Raw genomic sequence first — 18,096 nt, 5'->3', positions numbered from 1 at the left:
CTGCACAGTGCTCTGCTGAGGTTGCGGTCATACGAGTCGAGCTAGAAGGTCTTCGTGTTAAGATCTCTGTGCCTGCTGAGTGACTCGAGGGCGAGTCACGATGTTTGTGTTGGGGTCCTGTTGGGAACGAGATCCTGCAAGGATAGTTTTGGGGCTAAAAGCCCATGATTTAGGTTGAATTTTGTAATAAAGTTGTAAAGTCTCCGCATTTTGTGGTCTCGAAGTGCGAAGGTGTCATGAGTAATAAAGGTTTGTCCGCCCTTAATTTTGTAAAGTAAAGTTGGCTGTAAAGATCTAACCATGGTCCATGGGATTGTATAAAAGGAGCTAAGTAAGTAAGCTCTAAGTAGTCTTAATGAGTCAAGAGTTGTAAATGAAGTCTTGAGCGATAAAGAGAGAAGTCTAAGTTTCAGGTCTTAGTATAGGTAGAGGCTCTACAACTGAGTGCGCAGAGGCCTAGGGTAGAAGTCTGCAGCTGAGTGCACGGACCCCTGCAGCTGTGTGCGCAGGGTGGATAGAGTCTGTAATCCTTCGAAAATATCAATAAAGAGAAGCATTCTACAAATTCTATGTCTTATTTCTTGTTAATGCATCTTGCCATATTGTGTATGAATTTCATTTATAATATTTATGTGAGGCACGAATGTATGTAATTACATTGGATAATTGAACGCAATTAAGGATATTTGTTTACGCGACGCTAACTGTGGTTGTTTAATAAGATAAGTAAGAAACTTAAGGAGAACTTGGAAACCTATTCTATATGCTACTTTAGCAGCGTGAAAGTACCTGAATTGCAGGTTAGGGCTGCATGAAGGCCAATCATGCCCCTTCGCAGAGGTACTAAGGGGTGGAATAAAGGGCTAGGCAGACAGAGCTGTAGAACTCTATGACCTATGCGAAGGTAGGAATAGAAGGAATAAACCAACATCACAACCATCTTAGGGTGCGGAAACTTGGTTCCAGCATCCCCCCACACTGCTTCGGGTGAGACTTCAAGCCACGCTCCATGGGTTGATACCGAAAGGGCCAATAGTGTAGGGATTTGTCTAGCTAACTAACACTAAACCTGGGTTAGGCCCCACCAAACCAATAGTTGGGTCCAGCTAGTCCACAGGAAAGTAGAAGAAGGAAGAGGCTTGATTGAAGATGCAACAGTTGGCTGAAAGGTGGAAAAAGGAGGTTGAGGAAAACTCCAGAGCAGAGCGTGCTGCAAAGAAGCAGGATGAAGAGAAGGAAGGGGAGGAAGAGCGTGACTCTGACAAAATTCTGAGGTCTCCTTTGCCGCAGACAGAGGACGAAGAGCAGCAATCAGAACGAGGTGGTGGAGACCAGCAGAGTACTCCATTCTGGATAAAGCGCACTCATGAGCAGGAGAAAGAAGGGCTGCAGAAGAATTCCAAGGCCACTAAATCCTCGTTTGACCCGATCACCTTGACAAAAGGTGACTTGGAAGACATCGGAGATAAAGTAAGGGATGCGACCATGGAACTGCTACTGCAGTTTGAGTAGCAGAAGAATTAGGCCTTGGTTGCCATTTAGATGGGTCTGCGCGAGCTGTAGATCCAAACTACTCAACTGCGGACCGGTGCAGGGTAGGGAATCAGGGTGTCGACTAGTTTGGCGCCAGGAAATTCTGAAGCAGTGGAGATGGTTCACTCCTTGGATACCCAAGTCATTGCATTGCCGGATGGAGATTTTCCTGCAGAAGTGGAAGCTGACAGGGCTACTTTCAACGCTCTCAAGAAGGTTGGGTTGAACTTGGCCATGCTTCCAAGTGAAGCCCTTCATACCTTGCAAGCAGGTGTGATTGCATAACTTCAGGCTTAAGAACAACATGCACTGACTGTGATTAGTGAACAAAAGGTGAACAATGCGCAAATTTTCATCGAGAAGACTTCATAAATTGACACATGGAATAAGGTGCAACAAAAGAATGAGCACATTGTGGTAGTAGTCGCTAAAGCATGCAAAACTGTTCTGGAGCTGTATATCCCAGAAGAAGCGCCAGTGGAGGCCAAAATTCGGAAGCTCGTTGCAGGTATGTGCGATGCAAAGATAGATTTGGGAAAGGTTTAGTTTGAGTTGAACCTTAAGATCATAGAGCTTGAGTTGAAGGCCCATTCTTCAACTCCACTAGAGGTCAAAGAGCAGTGCGAGGTAGCTGTCATGGATGCAGTCGCTGTAGTAGATGTTAAGGTAACAGATTGCACCGTTCTCTTTGAGCAGTCACTAGAGGTACTTACCAGTGAAGGAAGATCCAAAATTGCAGAGGTTAGAAACAGAGGTGAGGGAATTACAACAACAATACGACGAGGTCAGAGTGATAGTGCACACCGTCGCCATCACACAGAGGTTGGCCAAGCTGCAAGAAGCAAAGGAACTGAAGGAACAGGTGGACGTAACACATCAAAAAGAGGTAGTACTGAAGGCGAGATTAGGGCCTTGGCTAGATGAGGCCTATGTGCTCACTACCACCATTGAGGGAAAGTTGGCTAGCCTACAGAAAACATAGTAGCAAATCAAGGCTAATAGCGTAGGACCAACAACGGAACAGCTGACGGAGCAGGTTAAGCAAGTGGCGATGCAGTGTGCCACCAAATTTGTAGTGGTAAAAGTGGAGCTGGGAGGTATTCGTGATAAGATATCCAAGCCAACAGAGTGACTCAGGGGTGAGCCTCAATATTTGTGTTGGGGGCTTGTTGGGAACAGGTCCCCTAGGGTCATTTTTGGGGTTAAAAGCCCAAGTTTTGGGGCCAAAAGCCCAAGTTTTTGTAAAAAAAAGTGTAAAGTCTCTGCATTTTGTGGTCGCGGAGCGTGATGATGTAAAGTGTCATAAAGGGTTTCCACCCTTCTCTTATGTAAGTCATTTCAGATTTAGGAGACCTACCCATGGTCCGCGAACCATGGGATTGTATAAAAAGGGAAGTCTTAGAAGAGTCTAATGCAGTTCAGTGTTGATATGATTTTGAGTCATTGATGAATGTAATGGGTCTGTGAGAGCTAAGAGCAAAGAGTCTTAGCATGGGAAAGAGGTTTTGCAGCTGTGCGCACAGAGGCCTAGGGTAGAAGTCCGCAACTGAGTGCGCGGACCCCTCTAGCTATGTGCGCAGGGCAGTTAGAATCTGAAAGAAGATTTGAAGCATCAATAAACAGAATTAGTTTGGAATTATCTGTGTATGATCTATTTTACTTCTATTATACATGCATACGATTATGTTATAATGAATACTGGGTTTATGTTTTAATGTTGTATTGATGCACAAATCCATATGTTTTTCTTTGTTATATGAACGCAAGTAAGAATATCACTTTACATGAATATCATCTTAATGCATGTTGAAGTTATTAGATACTTAAGCTAGTCTGGGTAAATATAGAAGTAAGAGTAATTATAGAGGCACGTAAGTGTCTAATCTGCCTATCTAGGGTATGTGAAGGATATTCGTGGCCCTTCGCGGAGGTTTAGAGGACGACTAAGAGGAGTATATCGATAAGCCCTAAAAGGCTTATCGACTTGCATGAAGGAAGGCTTAGGGTATAAAACGACATCACTACAATCTCTGGGTGTGGAAACTTGGTTCTTGCATCCCCCCATACTACTTCAGGTGAGACTTCAGCCCGCGCTCTGCGGATTGTTGCCGAAAGGGCCAGTAGTGTAGGGATTTTCTTGGCTAATTAACGTTGAACATGGGTCAAGGCCCATCAAGCCAACAATGACCTCTACCTAATTTTGACATCATCATGAGACATTCTTCTGTTCTCTTTCTTATTTTGGGTTCTCATAGGTACGAGGCAGATCGACAGAGGAATGGGTCCACTCTAAGGTAAAATTGCAGGGTCTGAAAGTTTGCATCTTTATTTTAGGGTTTTATGTCTCATTCACATTATATCATAGAGAAATATCAACTACAATCACTCGATGGCCGGCTCATGCATATGTCTGAAGCCTTTCAGTCACTCGCACATGTCCTCCATGCTACTGAAGCCTTTCAGTCGCTCACACAACATGTCCTCAATGCGACTGGAAACTAGGGTTTGGTTTTTCAATTATCTGAAGTTTTCACTCGTTGACTGCAGTGTTCAACAATTGACTGCAAATAGTGATAATTCATTACAGGCTTCCGAATCAGGGTTTTGAGTATGAGCATGGTTAGGTTCATCTCATGGATATTGTTTATTTGATTTTTGCCGGATAGTTGTATGGATGAAGATATGGATCATCGTACTCTATTTTACTGAATCATTCAATGACAATCTAATAAGAATAATAATTTGAAAGGGTTCCCCATAGTGGGTTTTTCCTCGGTCTTCGACCAATCCTAGTGTCTCTATGTGTGAATTCTTTTCTTCTATTGTTCCTTTATGTTTTGCAACATTGATGATGATATTTCTCTTTCTACATAGTTGTATATGTTGTCGAATAATGATGTAAATATGAATAATGTTATGACATTATGGGGTGAATTTAATGTGGAAATGAATAAATGCAATTATCAAAGAAAAGAACAATATATCCCTAAGAAAAATTAACATGGTATCAGACCTGGGCTAAAGAAAAGTCATGGAGATCACCCCTATGATGAAACCATTTATGGAAGCAAGAGAGGATGGAGGAGACCTAAAATAATTCTAGGGTTTAAAGGAAACCCAAGGAAATTTGTTTATTAGGGTTTGATGGATACTATGAGGTTAGGATTTGAAAGCAGTCCTGGTTTATGGCAAAAAATTGAGATATGAAATTTAGAAACCCTAGCATGACTAATGTGAAGATGTTCAAACACTTGTGTTAGATTTGATGAAGCCCTAGATGTGATAGTCTCTAATGGGTCTGGTTGCTGATAAGGTTGGTCAGAATATTGAAGGGAACATTGGCATAAGGACAATGGATTGATGGATCTTGAAGGTTGGTTCAAGAGGTAGATGATCACCTCTCATTGAAGATAAGTACTTTTTTATTTATGATGCTTCTTTATGTATTTAATTTTGTTTAGAATTATGGATTTGATTATTGTTTTGATACTTACTATAAGAATATTTAAGTATTTGGATTCTTCTAACCTCCTGATGAGTTGTGATAAGTGGATCCTTCTTGAGGATCATGGCTATTGTAGTTCTTTGAACTAGCATTGGAAAAGTTAAAGAGGCACCTGATTAAAAGGTGACAAAGAGATACAAGTTGCCTACATAAAATAAGAAGGTGCATAGGTATTTGAATACCACAAAGTGTGCATGGTATATTTTTTCAATGTTATGTTTCAACTGTAATATTGGATGGAAAAGTAAGCCCTAAGGTATGATGAGAATGTATCCTTCACAAATGGCTCATGTATGCATGATACCTATGATGAAATGATGCACTTGGTAGTAAACAAGTATCTTACCCTTTAGACATAATAAACTTCTTGATTCTATGAAGGTATTTAATATTGATCTTTGATATATTGATATAATTGATGTTTTCTATCATTTTGGATATCTTGATCCCATAAAGAAGGCTAGCTCCTTGATTCTAATAGATGGTAACTTAATTCTATCGATAATTTTTGTGATAAGCATGGGAACCATGATGATAGAAGTGTAATAATTAGATTCTTAATATTTCTTGTTGACAGTGGTTAGGCTTTGATGATATTAGTAATTATGACATATGGAAAAATTGGATGCCCTCACTTGCTAGATTGAGTTATGTGATAAAGAAGTGATGTTGTGTAACACACCTCCTCTCACATTTACCCAATTTCATTGGCTTACTTGGGGTAAACATGAGATGAGGGGCTAATATGATATGACTCAACCTCCTAGATGACCTTAAGGAAATGGAGTTGACACAAATAGACCTTACTGACTTCCCTTAGGTGCCATAGGAGCCCTAGGAGTAACCCAACCCCTCCAAGTGTCCAATCCCTAAGAAAATTCACCTTTTTCCTGACCTACAGCCCTATTAGCTCCCTTTCCAAGACCTCCATGTGACTATGGGTTCCTTGTCACTCCCATAGGCATGCATTCGTGTGACTGTGGCCTTTTTCTGGTAGTGTTGTGCCAACGACTTCGAGAACTAAGGATATTTTCTAGGGCTAGGGCTTAGCCTCTGTCCAAAAACCTATAAAACCTCTAGAACCCATAAAATACATGAAGACATTGCTTATACACCAAAAATAGGAACCTGGACTTGACCTGACCATCCCCAACCAAGAATGGTATTTTGTCAAATACTTGGTATATATGCAACATACATGTCATGAATGCAAGTATGAACATAAGGGACTGAAAAATTATTCTACGTTTAACAAGAAGGGTCACTACCTTCTCTCATTACTTGTCTTAACACCAATTAGGTCTTACATTCATTATTTATTTAGTTATGAGTGAAAACATGAAAATATCCATGACTAAGATATGCCATAAAACGATGCTTAAAACCATCACATAACTAGATAAATAACCATAAGAGAACAATCATTAAATCCACATAATAGCCAATATATTTCCTTAACAAAACAAAGAGAAACTTAACTTTTATTAACCATAGGAAAATACCAACTGGGTTCGGGACTTCCACGTTCCACCTGACCATAGATTGGCTGAGCCAAATCTCTCTTCGACCAATCACCCCTGTGTCATATTCTAAGCATAAATGTGTGATCTCATGGGATAAACCAATGCAAAGACAACCAAGGGAATCCATAGGTTAAACCACTTCCACCCTCTCCATACCATGATCGCACCTAAACTGGTGTCGAGATCACAAAACTGAACTGATCTTGGATGCCTAAAAATTTCTTCACCATCCTTGAGGAATTTTCCTGTCTTCACCCTCAAGATTTACCCTTCATCCCACCATTACCGGTAAAGGGATTCCTAGGTCTTTGGGACTTTTCCTGAGACCACCTCACCCCTAATTTCGAAACCATCCAACAACCCAAATCTCAGATCAAGAATAATCCCATCACACCATGGATATCCAGAAATGGAAAGGCTAGGCTAAAATCCACTATCGAATCTCGACAAAATCCATGCCAATGACAACAAAATAACCACATACCAACATGCACATACCATGCATGTCAAAACCAGTTAGGAAATCACACATTCAATGTGTTACATGCAAGTATTCCCACTGAAGCTGCTTGATCCTTTCCTTCCTTTACTTTCCTTGTCCTTCTTTGATTTTCCTTTCCTTTCCTTGCTTTTCCTTTCCTTTCCTTGTCCTTCCTTTTCTTCCTTTCTTTCCTTCTCCTCTTGGTGCTCTTCTTGTCTCTGAGAATAATTCCAAAATTGAACTAACAAAAGGCTACCAACTGATGCTATGAGGTATTTTTAATGATGAGGCCTCTAATTTCTTCAATTTTCCAATATTTTCCTCCATTTTCCTCCTCACATGAAACCTGTGACATTTCACCTTCCTTTTCTCCTAATCCCATTTATTTTCATAAATAATGTGCCAAAAATACCTTTTTGCGTTTCCAAAGCCTTAGCCTTAGCCTTTTCCAATTTACCCTTAGTCATAGAACACAATAAGTGATGCCCACTAGGATATTTTGACCAACATTCAAGTTGGAATAAGTGTCCCTTGTTCGTGGTCTTATTTTAACTTTATTAACTTTTATTACATAAACTTTTAACCTGAAGCTATTACATACCCCTCCCCTTTAGGGGAACACTGTCCTTAGTGTTAAATCACACCTAGACCCAACAAAATTGTTGAAGAGAAAAAGCATACTACTAATGGAGCTTTATAAGCCAACTCATTGTTGTATTTACAATAACATTCTAATCAAAAGCAAACCATCATGTAAACCATGAAAACATGACAACCATGCCACTTATTGGAGCTTTATAGCTTATCTCATTGTGGTATTTACAATAGAAACCATACATAAATATGTACAAATACCAAGGCTCATTTTCCTTCACTAAAAAATAATTAAGGATACATATCCCACATTTGAACAGCCATCTCCGATGTAGCTTCATCAGGCCCAAAGTACTTCTAGTACACTTTAACCTGCTCGAGTGCTTTGTTCTAGAGCATGAGATGTTTCTTCTACAATATGCATTGGGGTTCTGACTGGAATTCTCCTTCTTTCTACACCTGCAATACATACCAATAAAAAACATGATCAATATCCTTTACATATATTTTAAGCATTGAAACTTGAAAAACATCATGGACATTCACTGTCGGAGGTAATGCTAGTCTATAAGCCACTGGTATCAAGGATTTCAAAAGACCCGCAATACCGTGGTGCCAACTTGGCACGTGATCCAGTCCTTAAGGAGCTCTTCTTTGGCTTGATGTGAAAATACACATACTGCCCAACCTGAAACTCCTTAAATGCCCTGTTCTAGTTAGCATAAATTTTCTACTTGTCCTGTGCTACATTTAGATTCTTCTTTATAACTTGCATTTCCTGTTCCATGTTTGCCAACATGTCTGGTCCAATAAGTACCATGTTCACTAGATCACTCCAACAGATGGAGTGTTACAACTCTGTCCATACAGTGCCTCAAATGGACTCATCCTTAATGACTCCTAATAATCATTGTTGTATGCAAACTCAACCAATGGAAGGTACTCCTACCATCTCCTCTGTCGATGCAGGACATACATCCTCAACATATCCTCCAGTATCCTGTTAACCCTCTTTGTCTATCCATATATCTGTGGATGATAAGTTGTGCTAAAATCTGAATCTGTTCCCAATCCTACAAACAACTCCTTCCAAAACTTGGAAGTGAACTTGGCATCCCTATCTAACACAATCTTCTTTGGAACACCATGCAATCTCATGATCTCCCTGATCAAGACATGTGATAGATCACTAGCTTAATAAGTAGCCTTCACTGGAATGAATTGAGCTACCTTGCTCAACCTGTTGACCACAACCATGATAGAATCATGTTGCTTCAATGTCCTTGGAAGGCTTGTAAGGAAATCCATGGAAATGACCTCCCATTTCCATTCAAGAATTAGAATAGGCTTAAGCTACCCACCTAGATGCTGACACTGTTATTTGATCTGCTGATAGTCCAAACATCTCGCCACAAACTCTACCACTTCCTTCTTCAGATTCGGCTAGTAGCAACACTTCTTTACTGTTGTCAACATATTTTGATATCCTGGGTGACCTGAATATGGTTTTACATGAAGCGCCATCAAGATAAGCTTCTTGACTTCACTATCATCTGACACATAGATCCTATCCCTAAATCTCACCAGGCCATATGTTGTAAGATTAAAATCCACATCCAAACCACCTGTACCTTATTGTAACCTGAGCATAAGCTTCTTGTACCTGTCATCCTGATGTCCTACCTGTAAGATCCAATCTTCTAGATCTATCCCATATGAACTCACTACTGCAACATGGTTCAATTGTACCTTCCTACAAAGAGCATCTTCAACCATCTTCTCCTTTCCCTTAATGTACCTGATCTCAAAGTCAAACTCACTAAGGGTATCTAACCATCTAGTTTGCCCAACGTTTAAATTCGGTTGGTCAAACAGATATCTTAGTCCACTGTGGTTGCTCATCAACACAAACCTCCTGCCAAGAAGATAATGTCTCCACATATTCAAGGCATGAATAATAGCTTCCAACTCAAGATCATGAGTCACATAGTTCTACTCATGCTCATTCAATTTCCTAGACTCATAGCATATCACTTGTCCCTCCTGCATAAGGACTCCACCAATCCCTCTCTTGCAAGAATATGTACATACTACAAACTCTTTATCCAGATTTGCAATCTTTAACACTGGAGAATTTGTCAACAACTACTTCAACTACTCAAAACTGGTTGCACACTCCTCTTTCCATTCAAACTTCTTACCTTTCCTCTACAATGATGTAATAGGATATGAAATGCATGAGAATTTCCTGATGAACCTCCTGTAGTAACCTGCTAAGCCCATGAATGGTCTAACTTTCTTCACATTTCTAGCAGCTTTCCACTCCATGATATCCTTTATCTTCTCTGTATCCACTGCTATGCCATTCTTGGAAACAACATGTCCCAAGTAGTGTACTTATGTCTGAAATAAACTGCACTTGCTAAGCTTAGCATACAATTGATGCTCTCTTAGCAATCTCAACACTACTGCTAAATGCTCAACATGCTTTTTCTCATTCATAGAATATATCAAGATGTCATCAATGAATACAATAACAAACTTTGCCTAGATAAGGACACAACACTCTATTCATCAAAAACATAAAATTAGTTGGAGCATTAGTCAAACCAAATGGAACTACAACAAGCTCATAAAGACCATACCTGGTCCTGAAGGAAGGCTTGTAGATGTCCTCTTCTTTGATGTGTACTTGATGGTATCCTTATCACAGATCTATCTTTGAGAACATTGTTTCTCCCTTCAACTGATCCAACAAGTCGTTAATCCTCGACAATGGATACATGTTCTTGATCGTCACCTTGTTCAGTTTCCTATAATCAATGCACAATCTAAGAGTACCATCCTTCTTCTTCACATACAATAATGGTGCACCCTAAGGTGATAAACTTGGTCTAATGTATCCCTTATCAAGAATTTCCTTCAACTACAACTTTAAATCTACTAATTATGGAGTTCTCATCCTATAATATGCCTTTGATATTGGTGTTTCCATTAGTACCAACTCAATAGAAAATTCCACTTCCCTATGTGGAGGAAAATCTAGAATCTCTGCTTGAAACACATCTTGAAACTACTGTAATATAGGGTACCTCTTGAATATTTCTACATTCTCAACATCCTTACCCTTGTCACTAGAAATATGAATTGCAAAAATCACACACCCTTTTCTATAACTGTGCTTAGCCTGCATAGCTGTGACCGTCCTCATTGATGTAGGATTCTTCTTCCCCTACAAGATTCTCTTCTCTCCATTATTATCTAGGCACTCAATAGCCTTCTCATAGAAATCTACTTTGGTCTTGTGAAGATACAACCAATCCATACCCAAAATCATACTATACAATCCCAATGGCAGTACATTCAAATGTGTTGTTGTATTGTTATAGCTCCAAATCTCACACTTGGGGTTTGTGATGCTGCACTCATGGCCCAGGGAAACCCCTCCTTCCAGACCTGGTCCAAAATTTAAAAAATAGTGTTTTATTCCCTATACGTGACATTGCCCTGAGCTAAATGCATGTATACGCGGGTCTGTGTATACCCAACCCGTGTATATGTCTTAAAACACTTAAAAAAATTAAATCTCCTTAATTTGGAGCGGAAATCACGGGTTTTACCTGCTGATCACCTGTTAGTGCCTATGGCCCAACTGTTCCCAACGAATTCCCAACTAAAAAAACTACTTTGGGAGAAGTAAAAAAGGCTTCAATGGGAAGGCCTAAAGGAGGAGAGAGGAGAGAAGAGAGAGAAAGGTTATTATGCTGAGATTTCCCTGACCAGGTATGAAGATCCTAGTGCCTCCTGCACTTCCCCCATTTACAGGAAACCCTTGTTTCCTTGTGTGATGATGTCCATCTACTACTTGAGATATCATGGAGTAAGTCATGGAAGGAGTTTGTTAAAGGCTTGAGACTGGAAGAATCCGGAGGACAGGTCCGCTTGGAGCCTACAAAAGGATGAATCAGGTGAAATTATTCCTTTCTGTACTTTATTTGTCTATAATAAAAGAAACACTTGTCTTTGTTCCTGATATAAATCTTCTTCATGTTTATGATATCCATGTTATGATTCATATATGAAAGTTTGTTTAATTGTATAACTAACTAATTTTCAATATACTATGAAGATGATTTCTTGATAATGTTTAGTCCATATACTGTTGTACTTTCTGGAATTGATTGTTTTGTAGGTTGAAGGAGCAAAAGGAAATCCAAGAAGAGTTTGGACCCTGGAAGGCTCTTCCCAAACGTAGGACCCCCAGGTACGCCCCTTATCATCTAGTTTGCTTATATTAGCATTATGGTTGTATGGAATGTGTGTTTCTCTGTATAGACAACCTCTGATCTGCTAGGGTTTCAACCCAAAGACCCTAGGGGAATTTGTCCCTTAACAGAATTGGTGACTCCACTGGGGACAACAATATTGTTGTTCCTAGTTTTGGTTTAATCAAGCCAATCAGGGTTCATCTGTCTGTTTTCTTGCTGTTGCTGTGTAGTCTATTCCTTTAGGAACTTGAATTGTAAGTTTGGTCAGTTTCTTCAGACTGTTTTTTATTTTTTCTTGAAATCTTTTATATACGCTATTTTCTTATTTACAGAGGTTTATATACGCATGTTTCCTTAAGTAAACCCGCGTATATGCAGGTTTCCTTAGGCTCAGTCGTGTATACATGCAACTGTACATCAATACAGTCACGTATATCTTGCAATTTTCAAGACTTTTTAAATCTTTTGTTTCTAAAGGTCTGTCTGCTGGTTTGATTCAGTACTGAAGAGTGACTTTCCAGTGTCAGTTGTTAGTTTTATAGCAAGTATCTAATTTCAAATTCTCTCTGATTTTGGAAAGTGTTGGTCTTATTGGTTTTATTTGCAAGCGTCATCGTTTTGTAAAGCACAAAAGATTTCTTGTTAGGAGTCTTGGCTACTCTGTTTTGCCAGAGTAGAAAGGTTGATCTCAGTCTTTGTGTCAAATCTTGTTTTGGTGACCTTTTGTGTTTGCATGTCAAAACTACATTTTTGTGACCATCTACTTTTCTTGTTTTCGAAAGTTGTTGATTGACACTTTCTTGAAAATTGTCTTTTTGATCTTTTGGTCCTTGTTTCCAAACCTCTCATTGCTACGTTTGATTGTTAAAAGAATTTCGAAACACATCTTTGTTGTTGAGTTTTCATCCATTTTGTGTTGTCAGCTTGCAAAGTGTTTGGTGCCGATTTTTCAATCATAAAGTTTCAGTTTTGTTGAGAGCACTTTTGAAAAGACATTTTTGCTTTTGCTTTTGAAGAAAACTTTTTGAAAAACTTGGTTTTGCTTTCTTGAACTTTGTTTTGATTTAGTTTCCTTTTAGTGAATGAAAGTGCACTTTTGTTTGTCTTGAAGCTTGTTTTTAGTGTTTAGACGAAATGAATGATAGTAACTCATATTCTATCTAAACATTTTAAGTGACAAATTAGAAATTGATAAACAAGTAACTTTCATTTCTTGATTTAGAGTAGTCTTAAGTCTCACATCAGCATGTACTCATTGCATTAGGATAGATTTGCACATCTTTTTAGGCATCCATAGTTTTGTTAACTTTTTTGAGTGTGAAGCATGAGTTAAAGAAAAGAAAATAAAATTTGTTGTTTTTTTTGAAGTTCCTCTGAACCCTGTAGAAATTTCTTTTCATCGAAAAATGAAAACAAGTGCATTTGCATGTAGTTTGGTTTTTATTAATTTCTTTTGTGTCAAAACACCACTAGTTTCACTTCCGCTTATCCCTTGACTTAAAGAACAACCCATTTAAGAACAAGCACTAATTAAAATATACTATAACTTTTTATAATTGTCAAGTTAGACACACCAACAAGTTTTAGGATATTTTAGGGCCTTGGATTAAGTGAGTGGAGAGATAACTCTCCAAGGCCATTTAAACTGTCAAACATAGGAGTTTGAATAGTGAGTGAAAATCCAATAGCGTTAGGAAGACCAGGAAAGCTCCAGATCTGGGAGTTAAGCACGAGGGTTCTTGAAGACAGGGAAGAGAGATACCCCCTCTCCTACTTGTCGGATCTAACCTCAAGACTGTTCCACCTGGCTTCTGATACGAGTTGGTAACCTTAGTTGCTACTCTTAGGGATCTACACAGGTGGCTGCGGAGGGGAATCCCATGGCACCTAAGGTCGATGTTGTATCACTCTCAACGGTACTACAGAGGGCACCCTTGCGAAGCTTGGGGGCTTGCACTGGCGCAGGCTGTTGTTAGGAGGTCAGCGTAACTTCCTCTGTTACCTTCGCTGATAGGACTGGGCCATCATTATCCTAGACTATCTTCGGAAGGCCCCTTACTTCACTTTTTTGTATTTTGGTGTCTAGTCCTCATCACTCAGAGCAGAAATACTCGAAAGTTGTTTGACTGGATGATATCTTCTAGGTACTTTTCAGTGTGTGCTCTGTGCTCCTAGTTGGCCTAGCTTTAAATTTTTTGAGTCTTTAGCTAGATCTTAATAAAAAATTCAAAGTGGTTGACCGATCACCTAGACGGTCTCGAAGACTTCATGGTCTTTCACCACCAAGTTTAGAACCTTCTCCTAGAAGGCACAAAGGTAATACTGCCGGTGGGTTTCAACCCGTGGCAGTTGATGCATCGGGGATTGATCCTCCTCTCAGGGGCATTAGTGTTTGGAATAGGTGTCGTGCGGAATCTGTCAAGGGTGCGGACACGACTGACCTTCCTAGAAGTCTAAGACATTCTAATGACAAACAAGACAAAATGGAGTGATCTTTCTCTAAATACACCTTTTACAACATGAAAACTACAAGTGTTTAGGCTTACCTTATTCCAAAACGCTGTTGTTGAAGTCCGTTCTTGACGATCCGGATGAGCTCCTCCTTCAAGTCAATTCCTGCAACCACAAACAATCAAACAATTACCAAGCACTTGCATTTCATATAATAAAACATATATTCAACATGCAGACCAAGGAACACATGAAATAACTCATTAACACAAGCTATTGAGAAAAATAAACCAGTTTGTATTAATAACGAAACAAAGAAACTCTTACAACCTGGCCTTGGTGTTGTGCAAGTTCCTCCCAGGGTCCATCAAGGGTTTTCCTCTACTTTGACAAAGCTCACCCTCTCCCAAGTAGAATCAAGTGAAGACAATCTCTCCTCACAAAGGCTCTAATGGAAGACCTAAATCCTGCAGCATTTACCCAAAGAAAATGTATAGCTCCAACCTTCTCTCCTTCTGGCTCAATGCCTTTATTTATAGTGCTGTAAAGAGGTTATTCAGGTCCACTATCAATGGGATCATCCCCCTCTTTGGGTGGGATAGCTCCCTTATTGATGGGATAAGCTCCCTCTTAATAGAGATACATGAACCAACTGGAGGCACATCCATTTCATCAAACCGACCTCTAGAATGTTCTAGAAGTAACCACAAGTAACTTTTTCAAGATAAAACTTGCGCATTTTTCCTTTTACAGAAGGACGCACCTGTCCTTTAACATACAGAGCGTCCATGGACGCAGTTTTTGTGAACATGACCTGCGTCCCCGCAGGTAAGGCTAGAGAGAACCTGCGACCCCAGAGATAAACATAGTTTTTACAAGACTTTCTCTCTTCTTTGAGTTTGAGATGGATAACAGAGGCATAAAGACTTGCCTAAGAGGGTAGCATGACTGTTGATTTGAGCCATACTAACTGTAAGTAGTCAAGGTGACATTTTTTAGTGTAACAGATTGCCCCCTAAAGTGCAAAGCCTGGAATAGAATAGGGTTTTGTAATTCTAGGAAGGGTGAAGCGCTTTATCATTTCAAGGATTGCCTTGTGGATGGCCTGGTTGGAACCTGCAATTTTCAACACAAAATACATGGATAAGATTATATCATTACTGAGGTAGGCATTCCCATACTCAGATTCAAAACTTTAACTAATGGACTAACTATTCTGATACAGGAATGATCTTGCAGTACATCATTTTTATAGACTTTTGTAGACACAGTATGGACGCAGCCATCTGTTTATGATTAGTCTACATAGATAATGAATACAAAACTCCTCGCACCCTGGATGGTAGAAACTAGATCCAGGGTCTTCACTTCTACTTCCCGAATTGGTACGATTCTAGCCATGTGATTAAATGATTCGATGTCGAACATGGTAGAAACCACTTGATTACCAGTCAATGATGTAAACTGTTAACAAGCATGAGAGAAACCACCAGTAATGTCAATGGTTCTCAAAGTACCAAGCACAACCCGTGAAATGTGAATAGATGTTTTGATGTCGAACACTTCACGGAATCCTCTGATCGAAAGTCAATGATGTAAACTGACGTCAAAGGCGAGAAACCTGCCATTGATGCATGCAGACTTCAAGGTACTGTCGATTCCTAAGTCATCTTTCTAGATAATGTGTCGATGTCGATAGAAAGCGACCCGTTGCAGGCAAGCCCGCAACACGAAATCATTGTTCAAGTTGAAGAAATGTTGCTGTAAGGACTGACTCAGGGATGGTCAAATGGATGACAAGTATTTTGCAGATGAAAGTTTTGCTTGCAGACCTCTTGAACACATAACGACACGACAGATGGCTTGGTGACGAATAACTCAAAGTTAATCCCCGGAACCCGGTTAAAGACTTTCAAAGTGGTTTGATCAACTGTGAGGTAAAAGATTTCCCAACCCAGGTGAATGAAAAGTGTCGTGTTCAAGAGTGGTAATAAAGTTTCTTCTGAGACAAAGGATAACAAATAGGCTCATTCTTCTCTCTTTTCCCCCACCATTTCTGGCAAGTACCTCTTTATTTTTAACAAGCTTGAGGAGGATAACATATGCTTGATTATAAGCTCATCCTTCGGATGAGTCCAACTTAGTTTTGATTCGAACCCTAAGAAGGAGTGGTCCGTTCCTGTTTGTAATCGAACAGGTCCTTTACTGTGAAATTTTAACGAGTCCAGTATAGGAGAAACTCAGCGTTTTTCATTTTTAGAGAGTCTGAAAAAACTTAAGAAGACTCCAGGTTGAACTTTTTCATAAATTTGTGTCCCTCAAGCCCGAAAAAGTATAAAATAATACCTGGGGGAACCGCTTGATCTTGCGACCAAGGAGTACTTTCATAATTAGTGCCACTGACCTGAAAAGTAAAAAGCGATCAAGGACACGTCGTTTTATTTCCTTATCGAGTTTGAAACGACAAAAACCCGGCAATCTTTTCCTGATTTTACGGTCAGAAAAGAGCTATAAGGGGACCATCTTTTAATTCCGTTTTAACGAGTGTAAAAGAAACGCTCGGCAATCTTTTCATATTTTAGGAGTCAGAAAAGGGCTTAAAAGATGACTCTGAGGTTTCACTTTTTCGTAAGTTTTAACGAGTTCGAAAAAGGGATAAAAATGTACTCATGGTTTTCACTTTTTCGTAAGTTTTAATGAGTTCGAAAAAGGGATAAAAATGTACTCATATGGCCGACTTTCAATTTAATTTACGAGCAAGAAAAGACGGAAAGAACTCGGCATTTTCATTTGTTTTACGAGAATGAAAGATAGCAAAATAATCTCGGGATTTTCATGAGTTTAACGAGTCTTGAAAATAACTGAAATTGACTCGAGATAGGTTTCATTTTTACAAAAGCTTGAAACAAATAAAAACTATGCTTTCAAAGTAGTTTCATTTTTGCACAAGCTTGAAACAGAGAGAAAACTGTGCTTGATGCCCCCTAAGCATAACTGCTAGAGCGCATGCCCCTCCATCTTCATTTCATTCGACTACGGTGGATGAAAAGAAGGTTCAAGTACGAGATCATTTGAAAGACTCGACCTAAAACTGTGAAACTGAAATAACTAACCTAAATATACAACCTAACATCTATGAGGTCTAGACAATCTCTCGACTCAAGTAGAGGAGGATTTGTTTCATTTTTTAACGAGCTTGACACAGGAAAAGAACTATGCTCGGATTCGGTTTCATGTTTACGCAAGCTTGAAACGAAAAACTATGCTTGTTACAAGTTCACATGCCCCCAGCATAATGATGCAAAACGAGGTACATGCCCCCCAAGCTTCATTGCATTCAATGAGGTGGATGGAATGAAGCTTGACTTTCAAGATCTTGGAAAGACTTGTGGGAGTTGTTTCATTTTTTTAGTGAGGTTAACATAAGAAAAGAACTATCCTCAAAACCCTTGTTTCATTTTTTAACGAGCTTGACACAAGATAAGGAACTATGCTCATAACTACTCTCTACAATCTACCTAACAAAAACTCTACTCTAAAAACCTTGATTCATTTTTGAACGAGCTTGACACAAGACAAGGAACTATGCTCTTAAATCCTTGATTCATTTTTTAATGAGCTTGACACAAGACAAGGAACTATGCTCATGACTACTATCTACAATCAACCTACTTAACCTACCCTTGTTTCATTTTTTAACGAGCTTGACACAAGACAAGGAACTATGCTCAAAAAGTTCGC

Source organism: Pinus tabuliformis, chromosome 6, assembly GCF_031772625.1.
Source record: "Pinus tabuliformis cultivar Carrire ecotype Pingquan chromosome 6, CPIR1, whole genome shotgun sequence".
Lineage (NCBI taxonomy): Eukaryota > Viridiplantae > Streptophyta > Pinopsida > Pinales > Pinaceae > Pinus > Pinus tabuliformis.
This window is presented reverse-complemented; position numbering follows the sequence as displayed.